This window comes from Kogia breviceps, chromosome 20 (assembly GCF_026419965.1).
Source record: "Kogia breviceps isolate mKogBre1 chromosome 20, mKogBre1 haplotype 1, whole genome shotgun sequence".
In the NCBI taxonomy this organism is placed as follows: domain Eukaryota; kingdom Metazoa; phylum Chordata; class Mammalia; order Artiodactyla; family Physeteridae; genus Kogia; species Kogia breviceps.
Genome location: NC_081329.1, coordinates 16,273,059 through 16,287,419, shown reverse-complemented (window position 1 = coordinate 16,287,419; position 14,361 = coordinate 16,273,059). Strand labels below are relative to the sequence as shown.

The window sequence follows — 14,361 nt, the reverse complement described above, 5'->3', positions numbered from 1 at the left end:
TGGGTCCCCTGAGACTCCAACATTGTCATGACTGGAGAAATACTGTCTCATCTTACTTGCAGAATGATAGATTTGCCATAGATTCTTAATGTTCTGCGTTGGGCAAACAGTTTTACCAAGAGTGGTTAGAAAGATAGTCTTAATAGTATGTGGAAGCTTACGATTTTATATTACCATGTAGATATATAACAGAGAATTAATAATAAAAACATAACATAATTGAATTAATTTCTTCAGTAGTCCATTAAACATTGTTGAAATATTTTTCTCTAATTCTTTTAAGGGTAATTTTATGTAATCTTAATTGTTATCTCAGTCAAATGCTGAGAATAGAAAAGGGTGGAATTTGCAGGGCAGGGGGCGGGGTGAGGGCAGCTGGGAGGAGGTAGATGACCTGATTTCTTAAGAAGCATATGTTAGGGCTTCCCTGGTGGCGCAGTGGTTGAGAGTCCGCCTGCCTATGCAGCGGACACAGGTTCGTTCCCTGGTCCAGGAATGCCGCGGAGCGGCTGGGCCCGTGAGCCATGGCCGCTGAGCCTGCGCATCGGGAGCCTGCGTTCTGCAACGGGAGAGGCCACAGCAGTGAGAGGCCCGAGTACCGCAAAAAAAAAAAAAAAAAAAAAGCGCATATGTTAGCAATAAAATAACCAGCTATGATTGCCTGAAATTTTTCCTTTCAAAATTAAATCACATTTGAAACGTTTGTGTAGCATTTTTCCTAATTTGACTTTTCATCTATGACTTTTAAATTCAATTATAAATATTTGTGCCAGAAATGTTAAAAATCCATTTTTATTTGGGAGACACTGGAGCAAAACTATTTGCTGCAGTTATCATCTTAGCGCTTCTCTGCACTCTAAAATGCATACTTGATGGTAGTTCATTTTAGATATGTTGTTGATTACATTTTTAAATGCAAATGAAACAGAAGTGCTTTTACAGATGACTGAGCTTTATTTCTTTGCCAGTATTTCTCCATGGTATCCTGAGACTTCTCCTCATACGGAGTGTCAATTAAGCTTTCCTGCTATACTGAAAAGTATTTTGACCTCTTTGGATTTATTCACTAGCGTCGCCACCCTAAAGGAACAGAATGGTCCAGGTCAGTTCCTCAGTAAAGTAAACACCAAGCAAGAATCAAAAAACCTTTTTCTCTACATCCTTTAAAACCAAATATCCAAAGAGTACAGTAGTTTCAAGGTAATTTGTTTATCTTCATGGTCATCTTATAATAGGTACAGTCCTTGTAAAAAGCAGTTCATGTATTTACAAGAACTTTATAGATTTATTTGATTATAACTCGGTGAAATTTGGCAGACCAGAATGCTTTGTAATGCTTATCTATTTTCTTGTATTTATAGATAAAATTAAATTTCTGACTCTGTTTATCGCATTATGTAAAAAATGGATTTTCACTGTATTTGAATGAGGATGTTTAGCATGAGGTGACTGGAAACCCAGACTAGACTGTGTCCCTGATGGTTCTGGGGGCCCAAAGGTCATCGCAGGAGGGGTAGTAGGTGGCTGAATCTGAAGTGTGGCTTTTCACCAAATTGGTAGGGATGTGAGAGATGGTGCAACTTAAAGTACAGTCTCTGTAATGTCCCTATAATTCACATTGGGAATATGATAGTGGGAAAAACAGCCTGCTCCAAAACAGCTGATGCTGAGCCCTAATGAGAGACACCTGGTACCATTTACCGACTGAGAAAAAGATTTCAGTGTTAGGAGCCTCAAACTGTAAGTCCCAAGCCTGTTCTGAATTGCAGGGACTAATTTGTGGTCAGGTTTTTTACTTGTGGCCAACTCCATGTGACATGTTGGAGGAGGAAAGGCAGTAAGGGATTTATGTGCTTAACTGTGACTAGTGATTATACAGGACACCTCCAGGGAGGCCCATTAATGTGAAGGGATGCAGGGCAGAGATCAGCTGGACTTAATCAAGGTTTTAATTATAGCATATTTTTAATGAAATGCAGCTTATTCCAGGACTAGGACATACTGAAAACTAAGATATGCAGAACTGAGAGCTGTATGTCGGTTGGAGGGGGTGGAGAGCAGTGATTCGTGTGTAGGCCCCCACAGACTTGCATTTTCGCAAAGCAATTCTAAAATCCAAGAACTGAATGCATTTCAAACCATCCATGATTTACTGAGTACCTCCCTCGTTTATTCATTCATTCAAAAATATTTGTTAACGGCTCTTAGAGTTTACATTCTAGTTGGAGGATAGGAAGAACAAGTAAGAGACACAGTAGCTTATCTAATGTGTTAGAGGGTCCTAAGCATGACAAAAAAGCAAAAAAGCGGAGCAAAAATGATTGGGAATGCCAGTGGAAGTTTTCCTTTTTTAGTTTTTAGATCACCATAATAAGTCTAGTTGTCATCTGTCACCATTCAAAGATATTACATAATTACTGACTAGATTCCCCACACTGGACTTTGCATACTTGTGACTCATTTATTTTGCAACTGGAAGTGTGTACCTCTTAATCTCCCCCCCCTATTTCTCTCCTCCCCCCACCAGCCTCCCCTCTGGCAGCCACCTGTGAGTTCTCTGTGTCTGGGACTGTTTAGTTGTTCATTTGTTTTGTTTTTTGGATACTACATATAAGTGAAATCGCATCGTATTTGTCTTTCTCTGTCTGATTTGTTTCACTTAGCACAGTGCACTCTAGGTCCGTCCATGTTTCTGCAAATGGCAAGATTTCATTCTTTTTTATGGCCAAGCTATATTCCATTGTATATATAGACCACATCTTTTTATCCATGCGTCTGTGTGTGTGTGTGTGTGTGTGTGTGTGTGTGTGTGCGCGCGCGCGCGTGTGGTGGGATGGTCAAGGACTTTAAGCGGTGACTCAAAGATGCTGAGGGATTGAACCATGCTTGCACCGGGAAGAAACGCAGCTCAGGCAGAGGGAACCGTCAGTATGGAGGCCCCGAGGCAGGAGTGTGTGAGCGTGTTAGAGGAGGAACAAGGCCATTTTGGCTGGAGGAGTGTGAGCAGGGGGAAGGGACGGAGGTGACCAAGGTCAGAGAGGTGCAGAAAAGGTACAGATTATGGGGCCTCATAGGCCATTGTGAGGATTTTGGCTTGATTTGGAGCGAAACGGGGATCCATGGCAGAGTGCTGAGTAGCACACTGACGTGCTGTGACTTACGTTTAAAAAGATCATCCTGGGGCTTCCCTGGTGGCGCCGTGGTTGGGAGTCCTCCTGCCGATGCAGGGGACGCGGGTTCGTGCCCCGGTCCGGGAAGATCCCACGTGCCGCGGAGCGGCTGGGCCCGTGAGCCATGGCCGCTGAGCCTGCGCGTCCGGAGCCTGTGCTCCGCGGTGGGAGGGGCCACAACAGTGAGAGGTCCGCGTACCAAAAAAAAAAAAAAAAAAAAAAGATCATCCTGGCTGCTGAGTACTCCGAGCTGTCTACCTCATCCATCCAGGTGAGAAATGATGATCTGTCAGACCGTGGGAAGGGAGAGAGGTTGCCAGCTTCTGCATTTATTTTTAGAGACAACAGGATTTCCTGACAGACATTTGTGAGTTGTGAAAGAAAGGAAGGAGCCAGTCGATTCCAGTGTTTTGGCCTGAACACCTGGACGAATGGAGATGAGCTGAGATGCACAAGATGCAGGTAGAGCGGAGCTGGGTGGGGATGGGGTGACCGTAGGTCAGCAGTGGTGCGTGGACATGGAAACAGAGATGCTGAGTGAGCAGCTGCGTAGATGAGCTTGGCATTGGGAAGAGAGTCTGGACGGGAGGAGTAAATTTGGGTGTCCTCAGCGTTTAAACCAATTTAAAGACTTAACATCGGATACATCTGTCCCAACATGAGAGTGAACGTAAATTGAGCAGAGACGAGGACCAGAGATGACCAACACTGAGACTTGAGGAGATGAGTAGGAACCAGCAAAGCAGACTGAGAAGGGACGACTGGTGAAGTGCAGGAAAACTAAGAGAGTGTGGGGTCCTGAAGCCTGGGGAGGAGGAGGGAGCAGTCGATGTTGACAGATGTGCTCATATGGCAAGTGAAATGCGGACTGAGAATTTAACAAGGTGAGATTGAACTCTTGTTTTAATTTATTACTGACTATGCTCTGAAGACCCCCGAATTTAATTTTAAAAGTTTTACCAAAATGAAACACATATACCAGTGTGTGAGTCGCTGGGATATCTGGATTCTTTCAGTCCTGATTTAAAAGACCTTATTCTATGGGCTTCCCTGGTGGCGCAGTGGTTGAGAGTCCGCCTGCCGATGCGGGGGGCACGGGTTCGTGCCCCGGTCCGGGAGGATCCCACATGCCGCGGAGCGGCTGGGCCCGTGAGCCATGGCCGCTGGGCCTGCGCGTCCAGAGCCTGTGCTCCTCAACAGAAGAGGCCACAACAGTGAGAGGCCCGCGTACCGCAAAAAAAAAAAAAAAAAAAATCAATAAATTAATAAATAAAAGACCTTATTCTATTAGACAAGCTTAACTTTCTTATTATCTGAAGATTGCCTGTAGAAAATTTCATGAGAGCAGTAACCATGTCTGGTTGCAGTTGTAGCCCTGATGCCTGACACAGAGTAGCATTCAAGACATACTTTTCTTAAATGAATGGATGCCCACTGAACTTGTTTAATTGAGCCTTTTGTGATAACAGTAGACATTTCAAGCTTCAAAGAACATGAATCCTTTGTGAGAGAATTACCTGCTTAGCTTTTTATTATTTGATCACTCAGATGTTCATAAATGAGTTAGTAGTATTTTTATGGTTTCAAATTATTATGGGCCAAGTTGTACCCTCCCCCCCCATTTCGTTGAAGTCCTAACCCCCAGTACCTCAGAACATGACTGTATTTGGAGACAGAGCCTTTAAACAGGTAATTAAATTAAAATTAGGTCATTAGAATGAGTCATAATACCATGTGATAGGAAGAAATTTGGACACACACATATAGAGGGAAGACCATGTGAAGACACAAGGAGAAGTCAGCCAAGGCGAGAGGCCTCAGAAGAAACCAAACCTGCTAAATCTTGATCTTAGATTTCTGGCCTCCAGAATCGTGAGAAGATAAATTTCTGTTGTTTAAGGCACCCAGTCTGTGGTACTTTATTATGGCAGCCCTAGTGAACTAAAACACAAATACAATAATCAACTGCCTCTTTTTTTTCTTTCTGAATATTGAAATGTAATAATCTATAATAAGGATTTAGATGACAACATTAATTTTATAACCCATTTGAAAAGTTAAAAGATTAAGAACAATTTAGAATATGCAAAATATTTGCTCTAATATATAAATATGAAATAATCACTAAAAAAATGAGTGAAATGCATTTGCAGGAAGCACTCAGACTTAGCCAGCATTGCCCAGAGATGCTATATTCCATTTAAAAAGTTTTCAGCTAACTAAAATCTCCCCTTATAATAATAAAATTTTTACCCATTTTAGATTTAAAAAAAAGAAAGACTTGCTAAAATATTCAATTCCCCCTTCCTTGCCCCAGCCTTCTTAAATAGAGTATGCTGTACATAATTTAACTTTAATTTGAAGCTGTCAATCTGAGATGGATACATGTATGCAGTTAATATCCAAAAATACCCAAGACCCTCGAAGTCTTTGGATTTTGCATTCATTCACTGAAAAAGGCCGAGGAGGTGTGGAATTTGTAATTTTGCCTAGGTGTTCTTCTGACTCTCGGACACTGAGAATCTGGGAAGCCTCATGAATGAACCACTTCAGTGGAAATGCCTAGCTAGACATCTGCATCTCAACAAAGCTTTGTTTTTCTTTACTTACCACTTCGGAGCTTACTTTCTTGAAAAGATCAAACAACAAAAATCCTTCATTGTAGAAATAACCAGAGATGAGAAAGAAAACTTTAGCTACAGGTGAATATTATTAGTTTAATTTGTGGTTTGAGAATAGTCTCTGGAGCAGGTGATTTTTAAATGTTTTTACTGTGGTAAAATATACGTAACATAAAATTTTGCGGCCGTGCACATTTGCCATTTTGACTGCATCTTGGGTGTGCGGTTCGGTGGCCTTGAGTACATTCCCACTGCTGCGCAACCGGCACCACCGTCCATCTCCAGCCATTTTTAATCTTCCCCAGACGACACTCTGCATCCATTAAGCAATAATTCCCCATTCTCCGTTTCCCCCAGCCCCTGGCACCCACCATTCTACTTTCTGTTTCTGTGACCCTGACTATTCTAGGTACCTCATATATGTGGGACCATGTATTTGTCTTTTTGTGTCTGTTTATTTCCCTTAAGCATGTGTCTTTAAGGTTTATCCATGGTGTAGCATGTGTCAGGATTTCATTCCTAATGATCTGTAATATTCCATTGTATTATATACCACATTTTGTTCATCTGTTCATTTGTTGGTGAACATTTTGGTTGTTTCCACCTTTTGGCTATTGTGTATAGTGCAGCTGTGAACATTTGTCTGCAAATACATGTTCCAGTCTCTGATTTCAGTTCTTTGGGTATATACCCAGAAGTGGAATTGTAGGATTATGTGGTAATTTTGTGTTTAATTTTTGAGGCCTGACATGCTGTTTTCTTGGAGCAGGTGATTTTGATGGAAGTGTGATTCCAGAGAAGCCTGTATATACCCTTGTAAACATATCTAAACTTGAAGGTCTCTGGAAGTGTCTGTGAGGTCCATATCAATGTCACCAGAGTAGTTTTTAACTACCTCGCCCTTTCACGGTGCAGCAGGAAAGCTGGTGGTCAGGGAATTGTGAGTAACTCCATTTTGCCGTAACTGCCGTTTTGCAGTAGCTTTCTTCATTCCTAGGGACTGTGTCCCTCATGAGAACACCGGCCATCAGGTACGGCCAAGGCAGAAGTGTTGAGAGCTGCTGGCCTACTCTACGTGGTCTAAAATTCAACAACAATTTTTGGGTAACCAGAGCACTAATGATAACCGGTAGAAATTTTATCTTTTTAAAGAGCAACATGTTATGAGTTTAAATGGTACATGTACTGGGTAAACATGAGCTGGTGGGGAGAAGTCGAGGAAACATACCTGTGTCTGTGGATGCGTCAGTATTCCACGGTGTTAATCATGAGCTAGGTCCTTATATACAGCACAGGGAGTGAACACGATTCGTGAATGAATACCAGGGTTTTTGTTTTGCCTGCAGATCTAGAGTAAGTGACAATGGTTTCAGGAACAGAAAACAAAAATCTACATTAATTGGTGGAGAGATACAAGTAGGAAACATGAGATGCAACTCACACATTGAGCAGAGAAAGAGACTCAGTCCAAGTATTATTGATGACTGTCTTAGTTCTGTACACAATTGTGTAGAACTTCCTGTTTCCATTAATGAATACATCTAGTTATAATTAGGTGGTACTTCTATACTATCGTGCTCTTATACTGTGCCTTAAGCAGTAGTAGGGCCCGTCTTTCATCTGTGACCTGCCAGTTTACAACTATGTCAAATTTGCTTTAGCTGCAACTGAATATAGGTACTATCACTGCAATTACTGTTCGGCGGGCTGTGCTCGTGCTGTTGGTAAATACAGTATAAAGTAAGGGTATGATTTGCTGCAAGTAAGAGGAACAAGGCATACTGTAATTCAAGCTGAGATCAAAGAAAGATTGTGTGTGTGAGAAGTTTACTTCATGAATATATGACAGTGAAGTTATAAAAGAAAATACTGTTATAAAAGAAAGTACCCAGTACAGAAGGGTGAGTCAGTGAATAGTTTAATACCTTTGCATGTTTTAATAGATATTGCGACTCCGTGCTCTACTGCAGTAATTATTGCTGGTGCTAATGTTGTTTTAAATCTTTTAATTCATCCCTTCAAGTGTGCCACTGGAAATTCTATTCTGATGAGCATCAGAAACACGAAGGTTGGAATTATAGCTTTGTACCGTTCGTTTCTTTCCCTGGAGCACTATAGAAGTGTCAGGTAATTTACGTGAACCTAGAAGTATTGGTTTAATTTTTAGATATGCTATATGTGCTCTGTTATAAGTGCCCTGGTCATTTGGTACTCAACATGCAGCTGCTAACCCTGGGAGATAGTTTTAGAACGTTATCTGTTTCCATGGAGAAGCACACAAGAAGCACTGATTCTTCTACTTAATAAATCAGAAAGCTAATGTTTGGTAGTGAAAAAAAAATTCTCTCAGTATTGTCCTCTGTTTCTGAGTACACCAGGTAATAAGTGATTGATCTAATAACATTAAAAAATACACTACAGGGCTTCCCTGGTGGCGCAGTGGTTGAGACTCCGCCTGCCGATGCAGGGGACGCGGGTTCGAGCCCCGGTCCGAGAGGATCCCACATGCCGCGGAGCGGCTGGGCCCGTGAGCCGTGGCCGCTGAGCCTGCGCGTCCGGAGCCTGTGCTCCGCAACGGGAGAGGCCACAACAGTGAGAGGCCCGCGTACCACAAAAAAAAAAAAAGCAAAAAAAATACACTACAAAAATTGTTTCCTTCTGATCTTATATGTGTATTTTTAAATGCTGAAATAACCAAAATACAAGTGGGATTTTTGCTTACTGTGAATAAATAAATACATACATATATATAAGAAAGATGAGTAGTTACACTGAGCAAAGTAATCATTAAGGCCCTTCCAGTTCTAAAATTTGGGTTCTGACTGATGAGGGGGGTGTTTTCAGGATTTAAAGTCTCTGCTTGACCTTCCCCCAGTAGTAGACAAGCGTTATGTGGGAACCGGGTCGAACTTTGCTGAAGGTGTATTGTTCGCGCCAGCCTGCCTGATTCAGAGGAGTCGGGCAAGCCTCTCGGGGCCGAGCCAAAGGAGGGCGTGTGGAATTGGAAAGCAAGGGGACTGGGGTTGCAAAGACGCAGGCATTGCTGGAACTTGAGTTGAGCTGTAGCCGTTTGTGGAAGAGGGGGGACCCGTACAGTTCTGTCTAACAGGGTAAGGAAACTCAGCTGCCTTGAACTCGGTACAACTTGCTGACACTGGGACGCTCCTCTAGTTTAACTGAGACAGAGCGATTATCGGATTCCACTGAGTAAGCTGTGAAGTGAGGACACTAAGCCGGGGGCCGGCCCTGAGGTCGGTCCCTTGTTTAACGGTACTGCTCAGTACACTCAGTGAGTCAGCAATTGTCTTTCTCTTCGCCGAGAGGAAAGTGGCAGTGAGTTCTTTCAGGGCCATAATAGTGAGACAGAATCTTCATTCCCCTTCCAAAACTGATAAATCAGAAGACCCACACATCCCTAATGATTAAGTACAAACATCCGGTGTGTTCCCAGCCTTCAGTTGGGAAAGTCAGAGTTTACACCAAATGTTTTTGCAGAGTAGAGCTTCTTAGGTATTGAGAACAATGACTTGGTCAAATTGCTTAAGAAATCTGGAGAGAGAGAGAACTTCTAACTTGGAAAATTTTTTGTTAACGGTAGGAATTACAAATTCCCTTTCCGGGACAGATGTATGTCCCGTCACTCTCCATTGCCAGTTTCTACAAGTGAGGGGTCTTCCCGTTGGGGAGTGTACCTGGGCTGTGCTGACCTCAGGAATGATCTTTCCCTCTGCTACTGAGAAGCCGGGTCAGGAAGCCCCAGTGTCCCCTCCTAATCTTCTTCCCTGCATCACCATTTCACTCTTATCCTCCGAACCCGCAGCTCTCTTCCTTCCCCAGCTCTTGAGTTGAGAACTCAGGAAAGCCAAGCTCTCAGCACTGAAATATCACCAAATATTTGAATTTTTTTGTGCCCAAAGTTTGTAAAATGCCCTGTTTCCCGGTAATGTTTCAGTTGGTTGGTGGAGGAAGGGTGACAAAAAGAGGACGTCTTAAACCTTGATCTCCAGAGCATCCCTCATCACAAGTCACAGGTAGCGGCCCAGGTGTTAAACACAGAGGGGCCACTGTGCGGGAGCAACCAGAGAAGGAACAGCGGCCCAGGACAAAGAAGCCTGGAAGGGATATGCCGTCGGGGGCGCCAGATGTCACACATCCGGGGGGGGGGGGGGCAGGTGGAATCCTTGAAAGAGTTTTGCAGTCACACAGACCTAATATGTAGATCCTAGCAGCACAGGTTATGACTGAATGACATTAGGAAAGTCATTTTACTTTTGGGAGACTGTTTTCCCAACTTTAAAAATTATGAGAACAATACCTTCGTTACAGATTGTTGTAAGGTTTAAATGAGATAAACATTTGAAAAAAATTAGCACAATTCCTGGCATAGAGCAGACATTGAACAAAACGCTGCCCTCCTTTAGTTCATTCTTGCCCCTTGTCACCTGACACCCCCCGCCAGCCGAGTGATGCCCTGTCAGCCCGACCCAGCCTTCAGCCTGCTCGAGCTGCCTGCTTATTTCAGAGTGTTTCGGGCTGAATTGTGTCTTCCCCCAAGTTCGTAGGTTGAAGTCTTAACCTGCAGGACTTCCGAATTTGGAGATAAGGCCTTTAAAGAGGTAATTAAGTTAAAATGAGGTCATTAGGGTGGACCCTAATCCAGTATGACTGATGTGCTTGTAAGAAGAGGAAATTTGGTGCTAAAGATATGCAGAGAGAAAACTATGTGAAGAAGATATGGGGAGAAGATGGTCATCCACGGGCCAAAGAGAGAGGCCTCGGAAGAAACCAGTGCTGCCGGCACCTTGATCTCAGACTTGTATCCTCCAGAACTGTGAGGAAATAGCTGTCTGATAAAGAAGCCACGGAAGTCTGTGGTACTTTCCCAGACCGACTAATACAGGAGCCATCACTGAAGACTTGGGGTAGGAGGAACGTCTGCTCTCATAGCCCAGCAGGTAGGGGAGGAGAATGAGGGCCGCCTCTTGTCTACGCTGGTGGAAGGGAGAACTCAAAAAGGCTCCCCTGACACAGAGTAGCTAATTTTTATAATATTGTTAATTCACAGTTTTGTAATATTGTTTCAGGTATGTTAAGCATTAGAAAGGCTTTTGATGGCTGATATGGAGGCCTGACCACCCAGATAACATACGACTTGCATAACCTTTTGGATCATAACCTGTTCTTTTTTAAAAAAAAAACTTTTTATTAAAGTATAGTTGATTTACAGTGTTGTGTTAGTTTCAGGTGTACAGCAAAGTGAATCAGTTTTGCATATACATATATCCATTCTTTTTTTAGATTCTTCTCTCATATAGGCCATTATAGAATATTGACTAGAGTTCCCTGTGCTATACAGTAGGTCCTTACCAGTTATCTATTTTATATATAGTAGTGTGTATATGTCAATCCCAATCTCCCAATTTATCCCTCCCCCCACTTTCTCCCCTGGTAACCATAAATTTGTTTTCTACATCTGTGACTCTGTTTTGTAAATAAGTTCATTTGTATCGTTTTTTTAGATTCCACACATGAGCAATATCATATGATACTGGTCTTTCTCTGTCTGACTTACTTCACTTAGTGTGATAATCTCTCAGTTCATCCATACTGCTGCAAATGCATTATTTCATTCTTTTATATGGCTGCATAATATTCCATTGTATATATGTACCACATCTTCTTTATCCATTCCTCTGTCAATGGACATCATAACCTGTTCTTAAAGTTCCTGTTCTTCCTGTGTCTTGGTTTATATTGACTGGTTTACTGCCGTTCATTTTTTTTTTTTCTATGATGTTGCCTTATGCCATTCTTCAGGAGAAGGTCTCCTTGACCATTTTTCCATGGTTGTTTGATAATTTCTAGCACACAAAACATCTAGTTTAGATCAGTATAGCTTGTTAGATATAAATCCTGGGGTAGAGGCAGGGGGGATGCATCAGACCACCTGGGAAATCCTACTTCTCCCCAAATTGCACAGTTTCCTCCACTCCTTATACTGAGATGCTGATGCATGCCTGACCCTGTCAGAACCTGGACAGGCCTTGGTGGGGTGGGGATGGGGGTGGAGTTGAGAGGAAAGTTCTGGAAGGAGTAGGGAAAGAAAATGTAGTTTTAAAATTCACTGGTTTAGTGTTTTCTCATTATGTTAATTTGTCCACATGGTATTTCACCTGCATTTCTCCGCTTATTCACACTCAAAAGTTCTTCCAGCAATTTATTTCCATCAACTTGGCATTTTACTCTCCAGATAATTGTAGCAGTACAGCAAGCTAACAATGCATGGTGTGCTTCTTTCTCCAGGTTGTTTATAAAACTGTTAACACTAAACCTTGGGGGACTCCTCCTCTTAAGGTTTCACTGTTTTGTGATTTATTTATGCTCCGTATTCAACTAACATTTATTGAGCTCCTCATATAGGCCAGCTTCTATTCGAGGTGTTTTTACTGACATTACCTAGTTTATTCTTAAAACAACCCAATGAGATAAATATTGAGGTAAGACTGAGGAGAGAATAAGTAATTTGTCAGAGATAAAACATCAAACTGGGCAGAGCCAGGATGCAAACCTCAGTGAAGGACATGGAAAAGAAACAAATAAAAACAATTACAGTCTGTGCTAAGAAAGAAACTGTGTGTGGTGGTAAGGATTGTAGCTGGGCACTGGACAGGAGGCCCTCTATGAGAAACTGACCTGTAACTTGCAAGCTGAAGGATGATGCGGAGGGAGCCAGGAGTGGCAGCAGGTGAAGAGGGTGAAGACACTAAAGTTTAGTGTGTTCTGGAAGGTCAGCCTGTTTGCAGCTGAGCGAACAAGAGAATGAGCAGTGAGAAGTGACCTTGGAGAGGTGGGGGGGGGGGGGCAGAGTGCCTTGGCGCGCTGAGGCCTGAGTAAGGAGACTGGACTTCAGCATAAACACAGTGCAAAGCCACGGAAGGGTTTTTGTTTGTTTGTGTTTGTTTGTTTGTGTTTTTTTGCGGTACGCGGGCCTCTCAATGCTGTGGTCTCTCCCGTTGCGGAGCACAGGCTCCGGACGCGCAGGCTCAGCGGCCATGGCTCACGGGCCCAGCCGCTCCGCGGCACGTGGGATCTTCCCGGACCGGGGCACGAACCCGTGTCCCCTGCATCGGCAGGCGGACCCTCAACCACTGCGCCATGGAAGCCCCATGGAAATGTTTTTAGTGAGCTGACATCAATTGACATTTTAAAGGAGACCATGGTTTTCTTATTGCAAAATGAGTGTTTAAGGAACCGTATGGGGATCTGACAAGGAATGTAGACTGCCTGGCATGTGTTTGTGGTTGGGATTGTGAGGTCTGGCTTTTATGTAACCGTGAGAACCCACATTGGAAGCCATGTGTTTTCGGGTCCAGGTGAATGTGAAGCCTTACCCTTATTCTTTGTTTCTAGTCTGAAAATGCTTTCCTGTCCTTGACAAAACAGTTCCTACAAACCCACCAGTTCTATTTGTAGAATGACTTTTACCCCAAGTTTTAATTTTTATTTATTTCCTTATTTAAAAATTTACTTATTTTATTTGTTTATTCTTGGCTGCATTGGGTCTTTGTTGCTGAGCGCTGGTTTCCTCTAGTTTCAGCAAGCGGGGGTCTACTCTTCGTTGCGGTGCGCGGGCTTCTCATTGCGGAGGCTTCTCTTGTTAAAATGGTCTAGCAGCAGTGTCGCCAGTATTCATGGGAATCATTTGATGTATTTCTCCTACTGCCCAAATTTTGATCTCTAATACATTAAAAGTGAACTAGTGCTTCTTGGAAAGTAGCTGAAAGGACAAAGGATTCTGCTTCAAGGCGTTTTCACTGGCCGGTTTTACCAAAGAATTCACTGTCAGTTCAACACAGCATTTCAAAGACAGTAGTTAATTCTGTTAGAGTAACTTGAGTACCAAGAATTAGGGAGGGTATTGGTGACCCTGACAGGACTGATAGCAGTGAAATGTTGGGGGTGCAGAACCACTTGGTGGTGGTCTAGGAAGTAACAAGAAATTAGGGGGTAGGGACTTCCCTGGTGGTGCACTGGTTAAGAATCCACCTGCCAATGCAGGGGACACGGGTTCGAGCCCTGGTCTGGGAAGATCCCACATGCTGCAGAGCCACTAAGCCCCTGCACCACAACTACTGAGCCTGCGCTCTAGAGCCCGAGAGCCACACCTACTGAGCCCGCGAGCCACAGCTACTGAAGCCCGTGCTCCTACAGCCTGTGCTCTGCAACAAGAGAAGCCACCGCCACGAGAAGCCCGCACACTGCAACGAAGAGTAGCCCCTGCTCGCTGCAACTAGAGAAAGCCGGCACACAGCAATGAAGACCTAACGCAGCCAAAAATAAATAAATAAATTAATTAATTAATTAGAAAAAGGAATTAGAGGGTAGAGGCAGTGCGTTTGGATGATTGTTAAAATAAGTTTTCCTGTGAAAGGGCCAGAAAAATGGGGTGGCAGCTAGAGACTCGAGGTCAAAGGAGAGATGTTAGGACAGGAGATATTAAAGTATATTTGTAGCACTATTCCTATTTTCATCTTAATTTTCTGAATCTGAGGGGCTTCTGTTTCTTAATT

At 43.1% G+C, this 14,361-nt stretch overlaps 1 protein-coding gene across 3 annotated transcripts in view; it reads left to right on the top strand.

Moving 5' to 3' along the window:
- The window catches only part of ZDHHC2 (zinc finger DHHC-type palmitoyltransferase 2), a 62,975-nt gene that overhangs the window by 6,658 nt on the left and 41,956 nt on the right, over positions 1-14,361 (top strand). Inside the window, exon 1 of one of the 3 annotated variants that reach the window (XM_067022494.1) lies at positions 3,515-3,632. The exons of the other annotated variants lie outside the window; for them this stretch is intronic. The gene's annotated coding sequence lies outside the window, so the exon portion shown is untranslated. Of the gene's footprint in view, positions 1-3,514; positions 3,633-14,361 lie in introns of those variants that run through there. 3 annotated transcript variants of the gene reach the window in all.